Source organism: Candoia aspera, chromosome 16 (genome assembly GCF_035149785.1).
Source record: "Candoia aspera isolate rCanAsp1 chromosome 16, rCanAsp1.hap2, whole genome shotgun sequence".
Taxonomy (NCBI): Eukaryota; Metazoa; Chordata; class Lepidosauria; order Squamata; family Boidae; genus Candoia; species Candoia aspera.
The window spans coordinates 6,037,524-6,051,755 of NC_086168.1; positions in this window are offsets into that span (position 1 = coordinate 6,037,524).

Genomic DNA, 14,232 nt, shown 5'->3' on the forward strand with positions numbered 1-14,232 from the left:
GTCCGCCTTGCAAATATTCTTTGGGGAGAACCCTTTCCTCAAAAAGTCCTCTTCCTCGTTGTTTTTGCTCTTGGGAATACCCTTTTAGGGTTTTGGGGGGGGGGCAGGGGGTGGCGTGAGTGCCAGTCTTCCCCTCTTTTAAGTTTCAACTCTTTCTCTAGGATAGAGGTTGAATGTTGAAACTCCGTGACTCCAGCGAAACGCACTCACGATTACACCCTCAGGGTCTGGTGAAGTTTGCACGGCCCACTGAATGCAGTGATTGAATCAAAGGGGTTGGGTTCAAAGAATCACAAAGCCCCACTTTAGTTCCTCACAGCCCCATCTAAGGTTATTTATAACACTTAAAATATAAGCACACATGCTATGATGTTTTCAGAAGTGACTTCCGGAACGGCTGAAATAAGGATGTGCATAGATATGTTGGTTGGCTTGGTCGATTGCCCACACATCAGTGAGAACCTGTGAATTGCCTCTGAATCATCTGCTTAGTGTGTTCCTTCCATATTTCCCACTGAAGCCAATTCAGTGGCCTGTTAGAACCACTGAAATGGAGCAGAGCTTATAACACAGCTGAGAAGCTGGCCCAGAAAAAGAAAATGATCTTTAAAATAGCTTCAGTGAGCATGTCAGAGAAACACAGGTTGTGGATCTTACACACTCAACTCTCCCAAGCATAAAGAGTCACACGCTTAGACATATCAGGTTAAGAAGTAAAAGAATTTCTTACTGACTTCATTGTTGCTTGTTCTGTTACATCCATCTTGGTGGAAAAGATGAAGTTCCTTTGTTCTTCTTTTCTTTCTAAATACTTAGTTTGCCCTAAACTCTCAGCCCTACAGCTGCCAAGAGCTGCGTGGAAGAAAGGGGCAGAATCCTTCATCAAGGCCCGAGCACATGGCCCTGATGAATGGAGAGCAGAGCAGCATGCTTGCTTCTCCCTGGGTAGAAGAAGGGGGAAGAGAGAAAGAGGAAGTGGGAGTGGCAACAAACAGCTTCCTCAGAGTTGCATTGTGGGACAACTCAATTTACATGCTAATTCACATGCAAATGAGGCATGCTGGATTTGCCAGGACTTCCAACACCCACAATATTTCACAGACAGAAATAAGGGGAAGCTGATAACATATCAAGATCTACTGCTTAATTCCTTTGTTACCAAATTATCTGGTCCCAAACACTCCTGACTTGTTCCTTTCAGACTACAACTCCCATTGTCCTCACTCAAGGCACCTGAGGAGGTGGGGTGACATCATCCACTGCACCAGAGGACCCCAGTACTCATCTAATCCTCACTGAGAAGAAGAAATGCAAAAGAATTTCACCATGGAATCTTCAGGGTATGAGTTGAGTCCACCACAGGAGAAAGATGAGTGGGAACAAAGAATCGGATAAAATTTTGCCTTCCCTTAGCAAAACTGTTCCTTATTTCATCAAAGACACAAGCTGGATGGGATTATAGGTTCCCCCCCCCTTCCTTTAAACAGCAAGGAAAAATAAAGAAGGGCCATGTGCTTACAATGATATGAGGTTCTCAGTGTTTGTAGCACTTCCCATGGCCATCATCAGGAGCCTTAAATGACACTGGTCAAGACCCATACTTTGTCTAGAGGCTGTTACCAGATGTGTGCTGGCTACCAGCTTGGCTAGCTTCAGAAAAAAGGTTGGACCAATTCATGGAAGTCATGGGAGGTCAATGGCTATTAGACCTGGTGGTGGTGGGACTCCTCTGAAGGCCATCTGCTGGGAAACTAGTACAGTTGGTTGGTTGACCGTTATGAGAACAGCCTTGTGTAGTTGTTGGCCATTGTGAGAACAGACTGTTGGACAAGATGGGCTAGGGCCTGATCCAGCAGGGCTCTGCTTATGTTCTTATGTTCTCTGTTGGACTTTGAAAAGCTAGTAGCCTCTGTTGGTTGTGAGTGATAGAAACCTCCTTGACTTGTTTATAGAAGTTTATAGGAGAACTGGCTCCTTCAACGTCACTGCTAGCCAGATTGTAAATTAGAGAAAACAGAGAAGCAGTAAGAAAAGGTCAATTGATGCAATCAGGTTGTCATCTCCAGCACCTCTGGAAGATACTGGAGAAGATGGAGGTCCCCAAGTTCTTTCATGCCATTACTACCTGTTATATCCAGTCTTGTCCAGATATGTTCTCCCTCTGAGCAGTTGGGTGGATTGAACCCAGAAGGCCCACTGACTCATGCCTTGGAGAGGATAAGGTGGCCTTGAGGGCAGTTTCTCTCAAGGCACCTCCAAACAATTGAAGCCAACATCCGTTGCTCAGCTTCAGGATCCCAAACAGCCGTTCAAACCAAGCCATAGCCCTAACCCCTTAACCTTCGCACATGCATTCCTGGGTGTGACAGAAGGGGCACCTTCAGTCGTCCATGATTCAGAGTTTCACTGGCTTCACACATCACATTGCTCCAAAATGTGGCTTAGGGTGTCTTGTGAACTCATTCCCCTGTAGTTTATTCAGTAAGCCGTGGGCTCCTTATGTGAGTCCTTATAGCCTGGAACATTTTCTGACATTCAGAGCCTGTGGCACGATAGTTTTTAGAGATGTAACTAAGGACATGGTGCAGCTTGAATGTTTCACTTCGGGAATGTGAATCCAGGAGGAATCTCCCCCAGAGCCTTGGAGACAACAATCTGATTGCATCAATTGACCTTTTCTTACTCCTTCTCTGCTTTCTCTAATTTACAATCTGGCTAGCAGCGACGTTGTTCTCCTATAAACGTCTATAAACAAGTCAAGGAGGTCAAAAGCAGAGATCCTAAGCCAAGGGTCTAAATCTTCTCCATTAACAAAGAATATCCTAGGAGGGGCAATAGGAATGAAGGATGTTGCTGACTCTGGCTTTCTTGGTGACACTCAAAGTAGTCCATGACCTTAGAAACCACAGACAAGCTAAGAAAAAACCCTGCAATGAAAATCTCAGTGGAGTTGAAGAGCGCAAGCCCACAGACTGTTCTCCTCCATGCAGACCTTCCACCTCCATGTGCTCGCAAGTGTGAGACAGACTGTCTATGACTTATGGGGCTTACAGTATTTCTTTTGCACATATTAAGGGGGGGAATCTTATCTGCAGGCCTCCAATTAGGATTATTATGTGGTGAAGTGGGAGGCAGAAATAACTCTCGCTAAAGAGCTATTTAGAGGAAACACCTGGGAATGAAGGGTGTGCGTGCAAAGATCTTGCCTTCTGGAACAGACTGCCTCTCTCCTCTGGCGGGACTGAAAATTTATGAGAGGTTGAATAATGTGCCAGGGTGTTATGGGGTACAGTCATGCTCCTTTTAGCATTGCACAGATTAAAATAGCGCATGCTTGTAAGATCTTGTCCCAAATTGATTGCCCATGCAACCCTTTCACGGGGTTGTCTTCTAGCCACCATCTCTTCTACCTGATCAATGTCTATCCCTAGTTGATATGTTAGCCAAGAAATAAGTATGCTATAGGGTTGAGATAGAAGTTGTGTTCACACAACTGGGTGGTTGTATCAACCTTGCATTTGGTCATTGGTTCTGCTTCCTTTCACGGTGTAGTCTTTGGGGCCAGCCCGGCCCATTGAGTGGGCTGTTAATTTAGTAACCAGCATCAGATGGCAGCCAAAATGAAATGGATTGAAAATGGGCCAAGATAGCTGTGCAGATCAGAAGGTCCCTACAGGCTTTGAATTAATTCAGCCCCACAGCTCAATCTTGGCCACTCTTAGACTTCCTTTCAAATAATCTTTGCCACCAAGTGATTCAAACCTTTGTGAGAACCATTGGAACTGCCGGGAGTGGGCAAAAGAGATGCTAGGTACCGGCAGCTAAGGCTGCTTTGATCACTGCTATCAATTTTATGGAGACCCCAACAGTTTATTTCCAAGGGAAAACAGATCTTGACTTCACAGGCTGAGAAACTGGAGTGTTATTATCCCAATAAATTGGGGAAGCACAGAATATGGGTCCCTACCTGCTGTCTTACCACTGAAATTAGGAAAAGTGGGGAGGGGGGAAGGGAGGGGAAATAACCACAACAGAGACATCCAATTACTCAGGAATCAAGTAGTATAGAAAAAGTAACTGTTTATTTGCTTGTACTAAAAGATGGGCATCCTGTCCATTTTCTCCTAAGACCACCCTCGATGGGAGGGAAGCAGAAACATTGAAAATCCTCAGATGGCCAAAGACTGCAAGAAGCAATGGTTGGAGAATCAAGACGCTTGAGAGAAAATTGACCAGGCTGATCTGCCAAGGGTGAGCAGATGACAGCAGAGCTGTCTTCTTCTCTGAGAGGCTGGATCTGAGACACGACATTTTAATGTCCCTCAGTGCCCCAGAGTTCAGCCAGAGCAGGGCCATTGAGGGACCCTTAAATGCCAGCTGCTTCCAAGGTGGACTGCAGAACATTAGAGCTAGATCACTGCATGATAATCTGGGGAAAGGGTGCATGCGGTCTTTGGACCCACTACAACCATCCCAGCAAATTTCAGTAGCATGATAATGTTCCTCTCTCTTATTCATCAAAGAATCCACTCCTTAAAATCCAAAGGAGCATCTTCCCAACCTCCTCCAAACTTGCTTTGTTTTGTTTTAGCAGGGACATCTGCCACCCCCTTGCCTGGATCACAAACCAAGCCCCAACCAGTTAGCAAAATATAAACTTACCCTGATGTTCCACGTGTCAGAAGCACACTAGCCAAATGATGAATGATGAAAACATTCTGTCCAATGCTCTCTACTTCAGAACTTCCAACCCCCCCCCCTTGCAACATTCTTAGGATTCTCTACAAATCTTCCACTCGCTTAATTAGCACAGAGCGCTAAAAAGATACGCTATATTTTTCATTGGCTACAGCTTAATGACTGAACATCTGTTGGCAGGCAAAAAGCGGAGGCAAATTCTTGCCATTTTCAAGGAGGGCTGGGAAAATGCCAGTCTGAAATCTCCAAAAGTCACTGCTGGTCAATATTGACAAATATGGAACTAGAATATAGTACAGCTTAACTCTGCCATGACTTATCTTCCCCTGTTTTTAAAGCCAAACATAATAGTATGTGTGGCTAAAGCTACAGAAAAGAGAAAGAAAGAAAGAAAGAAAGAAAGAAAGAAAGAAAGAAAGAAAGAGAGAGAGAAAGAGAAAGAAAGAAAGAAAGAAAGAAAGAAAGAAAGAAAGAAAGGGAGGGAGCGAGCGAGCAAGCAAGCAAGCAAGCAAGCAAGCAAGCAAGCAAGCAAGCAAGCAAGCAGTTTTTTAGTGAAAAGCTTGCCATTCCTTAGCAGATACAGATAGGTACTGGCTCAAAGGCATGTTTACGGATGCACCCTGAAACCCAACCCAGTTCAGACATTCAGTTCCTCAAGATGCTGGTGATGGATCTGAAGAACGATGAGTGTTAGCAATTCACAGTATAACGTCTTAAATGAGGCGAAAAGGGCAGCGCGAAAAATAGAATGAAAAATTCAGGACGCCAGAGAGACGAGTTGTCAGCTACTTGGGATGCCATGACTTAGAGACAAAGAAAGCAGCACCAGGTAGAACTTTTAAGCAGATATCCAGGTCTCTAACTGGCAGAATAATACCTGTTATTATTTAGAGTCTCCTGCGAAGTAGGAAGTTCAGACTCTAAAATGAAGGGCTAACATAGGTGTTGTTTTGTTCATTTCAGGACCAGATACCTGTGGTTTCTCTTGGATGTTCTCCTAGGAACCTCTGTTTCAGTCAGTGAACCAATTCCATTCCTTCTTGAAACTTTATGAATGGTTTTCCCCAGCTCTTTGAGCATCGCTGTCCCATCTCCTTTCCTTGGACCAGCACCAAAGCATCTTGATGGGTCATGGATGATCTTGGACCCAGTCATGGTTGCAGAAATGCTGCTGGTGGTATCTTGCAAAAACTGGTCTCCTTCAAAGTGCAGTGAGAAGGCTGTGGGGTTCCTTCCACTGGTGCTGCTCCATCCCTTGAGGAATTGTGCGGAGGCCTGAGGCTCTGCAAACTGGAGGGTTCAGCCTGCCACGGGGCCTCGCTAAAGCCTTCCGGTTCTTCATCAGGCCCCTCCATCAGGATCTGCAGAAAAACCACTCCTGTCAACAGGAAAAGCCATTTTTTGGTGGCATCAGATTCCTTCCGCTGCTGATGCTTCCTCCTCAGTGGGGGGTACAGTATTCGGCTTGGTTTCCTGCCTTTCCGTGTTGGGTATACCGGATGCCTTTCTGAGCGGGCTGCCGAAGAGCTCCCCACAGCACCCCTTGCTGATGAGCCTCCAAAGACAGGTGCGGTTTCTGCCAAACTGGGCATATTCAGCTGGATGATGGGGGTGCCACAGAAGAAACCCAGAAGCAGATCCTGAAGGTTGCACCTCCTTAATTAGCCTTTTTATTTGCAATGGGAGAAGGCAAAAGGTGGAATTATGTGGAAGGCAGCTCTGGCCAAGATTTTAGCCTCCTGAAGGTCTGGTGATCAGATTTCTTCTTTTTGCAGGCTACAAATACTTTTTGTGCCTACTAATGTTGGCCCAGGAGGGAGGTGTTCTGACTCACAGGTGACTGTATGCATTTCTCACCTGTCCACACCCACAGGTGAGAAAAGTTCCCTCTTCCAGAAGAAGTTTTGAATCTGGAGGAAAGCTAAAAGATTTATGCCAGGCAATCAGCTTCTAGTGATGAAAAATCAGAAAGATGACTTAAGGCAGGGAGAAATGCATAAGGGCAGAATCCCCGCGAGGCTATGCAGGGAGAGAAAGGATCAGCTTTTTTGCAGAAGAATGCACCTCAACAATCAAAGTGATTTATGACCCATGCAGGCTGTGGAGAAAATGAGTTTGCTGGTAATCAACCATTTGTGTAACTTGTTTATGCTCCTTAACATTGTCGGCAACCTTTCTTGGCTTGTGTTGGGGAGCACAACTTCATTTTCTCTCTTGCTTCTTTTAGGGCTGATACCAAGCATCAAGAACTTCAACATTTAAGGCTTACATGTGACAACCCTTGCCAGATACATCTTTTATCTTTATTTGCATTTGCACCCCACTTTTCCTCTTGGATGATGGGGTGAGGGGGAATCTGTGTTGTTCCATCAGATATTGCTGAATGAGAAATCCTACCATTCCTCACCTTTGTCCATATGGATCAAGGGTTTGGGAGCAGTGTATGTTGCATTGATCCTTCTAATGACCAACCTGGGAGATCATGAAAGGGAGATAATAGCTCACAGTTACCCAATGAGATTGGCCGGGAACTGGAACCCAAGATTCCCTAGACCTAGTACAAAAGATCCAATGTGGTGTTGGCTGGAGAGATCCAAATTCAAATACAGCCTCAACAATGGAAACTCAACCGTTGAGTTATATGAATTGAGCCAATCGGTAAATCAATTGAGCAAAGAAATAAATAAACCCAAGCTTCCCAGAGTTGTTGGGAGTTGGGCAGTTTGCAAATTTAATAAACAAATAAATAATGGGGCAGTTTTGGACCTGACATTCTTCTTCAGTTCAGTTTGTCTTATTGGTGGGGTGGGGAGAAATCAAGGGGAGATACCCAGGTAAGCTGCCTCAAGAAAGGAGAAAAGATGTGATGAAAATCTAACCAATAAATAAAAGGAGTAAATGCTTGAATCATAACTGCCTCCCTGGTGGTGTTAGAACCATCATTGTGGGATGCGTCCATTTTTCTGTGCCAAGGATGCTCAGTCCCAAAAGCATTCAGAAGCCGGACAGAAACCACAAATGACTTGATTTCATTTATTTCAGTAAACGTGAAACAGTTCATTTCATTATTCTCCCGTCGTACGCCCGCCCCCTTGTCACAACTTGGGGACAACTTTAGAGGCACTGGTGAGCCACGTCCAAAGCTTCTCTCCAATGTTACTGAGCTTTTAACACTGATTTCTGGATTTTGAACTGGGTGGATGAAAACTGGGCTGGCTGCTCTGGTTTCTGCTGATTCTCCTGCTAGCTTTAGGGGGAAAGGTTTTCTTCAGGTCAAGCTGGACACGCTGAAAGTTCATGATTCAGTCTCTTACAACAACTGTCTTAAACTCCCTTGCAGAAATTGGAACAGGCCTGTCCTCTTGTGCTCCTTAGGGCAGGACAAGAACAAAGCAGATGAAAATGATAAGGAAGTAAACGTTGAACAGGAGGAAGGAACATCTTTGATACTTGGTGATGGCTGGTGGAACTGACCAGGAATTGGTTCCTCCTGGGGTAGCAGAAACTGGATCTCTGTCCATCAGGGATACCATATTTCTCTACTAGTGACCAATAGTTTCTTCATAGCATCACCTACTGGTGGCCGAAGTGGTATAGACTGTCCTCATTGCTGTTAATTCGGTACAACGACGGTTGGATGCCTCCAGAAGAGGCTTCAAGTCACTAGTGGGGAAATGACCTAAGCGAAGTTTATGTGTGTTGTACATTGAGGAACTTGAACCAAGCAAGGGGTTTGGCTTGACGAGCCCAGGATAAGGTATGGTCTGATGATTTGCCATAGAAGGCAGAATCCTAAAACTTTGAGCATTGAGTCCAATCCACTCAGGAATTGAGTGGATTGACTTTGAGCATTGAGTCCAATCCACTCAGGAATCCACTCAGGAACTCAAGCATCCCTGATGCCTCTGCTTGAACATAACCATCAAAGGGCACACCACCATCCACCTCGGTCACTGACACACACACCCCAAACAGTTTTTGTAACATTCAACTGAAAATTGCTTTTCTGTGACTTAAGAGCATTTAGCAGACTCGGCTGGGGAGGCAGGTCGACAGCATCATTCTGTTATAGACAAGCCCCCCACTTTGGTACGTCATGGTCCTCTCCTCCAAAAGGGATAGACCATGCCACAGCGGCATGACACTGCTTCCTACGTGTTGACAAAAGCAACAGGAGCTTGCAGACACCCATGAGAGCGTTATTCCACGCCCTTCGCTCAAGGAATGCACACAGAGGTCTTTTTCTTTTTCTGAGTGACCCTGTTTAAGAGGCATGTGAAAAGGAGTATCCTAATCCTTCCACAATCACCTTTTCTGATGCTCCACATACCCAAATCTCTCCTCTTCTGATAAGGCTTCATTTGCAGTTCCTTGACCAGCTTCATTGTCCTTCTTCTTGCCTCTTCCAGGAGGTCTGAATCTTTCTTAAAATCAGGTGCCCAGAACCAATCACAGGACCTGAAATGGTTTTGACCAATGCAGAAGAGAGTAAAAACAAACGCTTCTATCAAGACAGGCCCAAATCGCTGTTGGCTTTATTGTCGATTAGCCTGGGCAGAAATGCAGAATTTTTCTATGGGGCGTCCTTTACAATTTGAAAATAATTGTAGACTGCCAGGACTAAAATCTGCCCTGAAGGCACCTGACGAACCCTGATTCTTTTACCGTCCTGTTTTTCCAATTAAAGTTGTACACCCACTCTCAAGCTGCTGTTTATCCCAGGGGGACCGGCATATGGAAGGCGTGAATGTTTTTGCCGTTCCATGCAAAAAGGGAAAAAAAATTAAATGCAATATTCACAGTAAGGCCATGGCTACATTTGGGTCCACTAAGCTGCCAGTAGAAAGGAAATATTTAAGCATTCCTCAGATTATTCATTAGGGTGGGGAAACGGGGGGTGAGGTAATTCTGCAGTTCTGCCATTTATCGCAGGCTGGAAAGGGATGAAGATGGAGTCTGGAATAATATGTTTTTTCAAGGGAGCATGTAGCAGGATTGGGCTACATGGGTTTAAAGAAAGAGGATATTTTGGGGGTGTTGGGAAAGCCAATCTCACTCTTTTGCCTCTGGTCACCACTCAGCCTCCCCTGGATTCATTTCTCTCCCGCATTTGCTTTGTCCACCCACACTTCGTTGGCTAAATTGCTTTGCCCCTACTTTGGACACCAAGTTTCTAACCAGGGAGAGGAGAGATGAGCAGATCTTCTCAATTTTTTTCAGAAGAAGAGGAATTCCCTTGCACGGTTTTGCTTTAACAGTTTTGTACCACGGATCTTCATCTTTCAGGGGAGCGGCCCCACATTTCCTCTCTGCCAAGCCCAGAAACAATAAGAGAGGTCACTTGTATGTGGCTTCTGTGGCTTACCTGTAACAGTATGTGGAAAAGACCTTGGGAAACAGGGAAAAGAGATGCTGCCTAGGGAACGATCAGATAAGAGATGGCATAGCCCGTAGCTGCATAATGGGTGGAGAAAGAGGCTCAGAAGGGACCCTCCCTGGTTTCTCAGGCTGTAAAGGAGGTGGGGGGAGAATTCTACTTTCAGATTTGCAAGATTCTGTCAGTGTAGCTTTACAATAAAGTGGAATTAGCTCATCTGATTGTGTTTCCTGTCTGGTCTACCTGGGAAGGCTGACACACCCTTTCTAAGAATCAATATTAAAAGGGAACGGTCAGATAAGGGAGGGCCTAGCCCACAGATCCATAATGGGTGGAGAAAGAGGCTCAGAAGGGACCCTCCCTGGTTTCTCGGGCTGTAAAGTAGATGGGTGGGGATTGTACTTTCAGACTTGCAAGATTCTGTTAATGTAGCCTTACAATTATGTGGGGCGGGCTGTGCCTTCTTCCTCCCTAGAGCTCCTGCTGCTCTGGTGTCTCCCCGTACCTTTCTTTATTTCATGTTATTTTGGGAGATGCCCACAAAAGGCACAGAGAAGAGGCAGACTAGGCAGCCTAGAGAGTTCCCAAATTCTGACCTTCTGCGTTCCAATTCCCTCTCTCTTTCTCTCGCATCATTCCCTGCACCCACATATATGGTCCCAGGCAGGCATTCTCTTCTAAAGCCTTTGAACATAAATGTGTGTCCAGAAAGTCTGCCTTGTCTGGGCTCAGAAGTGTAGGAGATTAGAAAGGGATGGGACACTGCTAGGACATCTCCCAGTTGTAGACTTACCTGGGAAATTGGGGAAAAAATCATCTTGGAAGATGGCAGCAGTAAACCACTTCCATCTTGTTTCCATAATTCCATACGGTTGTGCCTTTTAAGTCACCTGGAGGTAAACTCCACTCAAGGATGTGTGTGTGTGTGTGTTTTTACTTACATCCTTTTCCCCTGGTTTTAGCCAGTTGATGTTTAAAATGTTTCTTGCTGGTCTCTGGAAGCCTTTAAGGAGTCCCTGATAAATATTTCATGCACATAAGCCCTGGCAGAAAAGACAGACAATATGCCAGGTGTCCATCCTGGAGGGCAATAAAAATAAAGGATCTGGCAACCTGATTTTTTTCCTCTGGCCAGTTCCTGGGCAACTAACATCAAGCGCCAACCCCTTTTCAATGCACCCTCTTTTTCCTACAGATGCCTGTCCTTATAAGTTGGGCGTCTGAGTATTTTTGTGTTCTGTCTTGTTTCTTAATTTTTTGGCTGTTTTCCCCTAAGCCTTTGAGAGCAGAGGTGGCTTCATCATTTCTCCCTCTCTTCCTTCAGCGTACACAAGCCCGACAGCTATCTTTAGAGCGAGACACAGATGTGGAAACAGAGCCAGATGTGGGTGCCGACAATGCTATGCCACGCTTGGTGGGGAGAGTAAGACGGAGGATGGTTACGCATGACTTCTCCAAGCCCAAGGGCTTTGAAGGAACACCACCCTCTCATTCAAGTCAACTTTCAAAGGTGAAATTTAATTTAACTGGCTTTTGTTGCCTTCTCAAGCTGACTCTTTCATTTTCCTTTCTTCAGATGCCAGTGATTTCTTTCATGTTTGCAAGGGGGAAGGCAGGTGATTTCCCAGTGATGATTAATACCAACAGGTGCTGGGATCTTGTCCTCATGCCCTGCGTTGACTCCCTTGGAGGAATGGATCAGCGTCTCTTACTCAACTTATCCCAGGTAACAGAAGGTACAGATTCCTGGCTTTGCATCCTTTACTACTGGTATCAAGGCTGGGAAGGCTTCAGAGCTTCTTGGACTGGAATGATGCATCCTGCAAGCTTCAGAGAGAAACTGCAAGTGCAGTAGCCTTTTTTTCCTTCAAACCAGAGTTTTTCCAACAAAGCCTGCCAATCAGCTCCCTCCAACCATAGACCTGGGGAGTGGGACCTCATGAGAACTGCAGCCTTGCTTTTCCCATGTAAACCCATCTCCCTCCTTGATATTTTTTCACTGCTGGCAATGAACTGATGGGAGCGCCCCGCCAGAATAAGACAACCCTACTTTGCAACAACAGACTGAAAACTCACTCCATTCCCACCACCCCCCTTGCTGCCCATGACTCATTTTTAAAAATATATACTTATTCTATTTAATTTCAAAGGATGCAACTAGGCATCTGCCTTATGCTGGGACCAGACAAACACCTTATGCAGTAATGAAATGATCACCGTAATTAAAGAAGATGCACACACCTTTGACAATGGATTGCTATTTTTAGAGAAAGCCTCACTGCGCCAGTTTAAAAAAGAAAAGCACCGCGGGCCCTTAAAAAAAGGATGAAAAAGTCATGAGTCAACCCACCTGCTTGATCAACCCACCTGCCAGGTTCACTCCAGAAGGAGATCAATGGTGGAAAAGGCTGTGCTTGAACTTCACAGCTGCTGGCAAAGTCTGGGGTTGCTTCACTGTGGAAGGACTGAGAGGAACATGGAGTGGCATGAAGAAAGACGCCAGCTGGGGTGGCATAAAAGTACCTGTTGCAGAACTTGAGCTGGATGACAGGTTGGGACAAATCTTTTTTTTTTAAATTAATTTATTTAAAATTACATCAATCCCCGTTTTCTCTTTAACCTCCCCCACTCCCAAAGCTGCATTTGGCCCAGAATGCTTAGCCAGCTTAACTCCAGATTTAATAGCTGTTTTTGCACCACTTGCTCTGCTGGCTTCATTTTAATCTTGGCTAATGTGGGTGTGTGCTGGGAGGGCTTACAGTGTTTCTGGAAATGCAGCCTGCATGGTTCCTCAATGGGCCAATGGGTTGTGTGAACCTAGAAAATGGGTGACTTCAGTAACCAGGTTAAATGTGTAGAGGGAATGTGGCCAAAGATTTCACAGCCTGACACTGGAATAAGTAGATTTCTAGTCTGCACAACTTCACACTTTAATTAGGCCCCTACTCCCCTGGAACATCTCTTTTTTTCATTGTTGTTACTTCATCACCAAGGTCTACAGGAGATAAATTAGCTAAGACAGGCTGGTGATTTCAGAAAGTGGGGCGGGGGCTATATTCCAGCAGATCAAAGGGCCCTTTTACCTTACCTCTGAGGTGCTGTGCTATAGATCCCTAATCCTGGCAGAATGGAGGGGCTGCAGTTGAATTGCAGAATCCCTGTTTTCCACTCAACATTCAAACCGAGCGGGACTGGGAAAACAATTGGGGCCAGTGGGTCTGCTTGGTATAAAGCAAGAAGGTCCCGGTTTAACACAGCTCTTTACACAAAACCATGAGGACTAGAGTCTTAGTTGTCTTCAGGTGGAAAACAACAGCTCCGGGCTGGAGGAGGTGCTGCTTGTAGAAGGTCTTAAGTACACCCCTAGAGAGTATTGCTGCCTCTTCATTCAGCATTAACCACATTGTCCTGGTTGTGGAGTCCTGGGTGCTGTCATGATCGCCGTTGCGATGTTTGCGACATCGTAACGGCTCGCATGACAAAGCGCGGGTGCGTGTCAATGGCTGGAGAGGTGCGGGCGATAAACCGGACAAAGAAGGTAATGGGGTTGGGAGATCTACTGAACAAACAAGGTCCCATCGCCCAGTAATCGGCCATTGGCGCCCCTGATAAAGAAAGGATCAGGGCGAGGTTCAGAAAGGTGTGTCCGGGCTTTCGAAGAATATCGAGGTCTCATCGCCCGGTAATGGACCATTACCTCGCAGGAAGATAAACAGGGCGATGCCCGGGGCGAATGGGGCTGGACGACCTCTCACCTATCAAGTCTTGATGGCCGGTCACTCCGTGGAACTCGTGGGGCACACCCGGGGAGTGTGGGGGTGGAGCGCTGTTTGGCGCGAGACTATTTAATTCAACTTTTGGCGCGCTTCCCTCACTCTCAGCTTTTTACTGGTGTGCACTCTATTCTAAGTAAAAGCCAGAGCTTAAACTTGATTTAGAGTCTGAGTCTTTTATTTGGTCTTAGGCATTCCTTACAGGTGCCCTCTGAGCTTGGTTGTTGGCTTGCGGACGTTTCATGACCCAACTAGGGAACGTCATCAGTGCTGCTGCTGTTGATGCACTGATCATGTTACTAATCAGGTAAGGAAATGTCTGCAAGCCAACAACCAGGCTCAGAGAGCACCCAGGACCCCACAGTTCAACCCTGAGCTCCATAT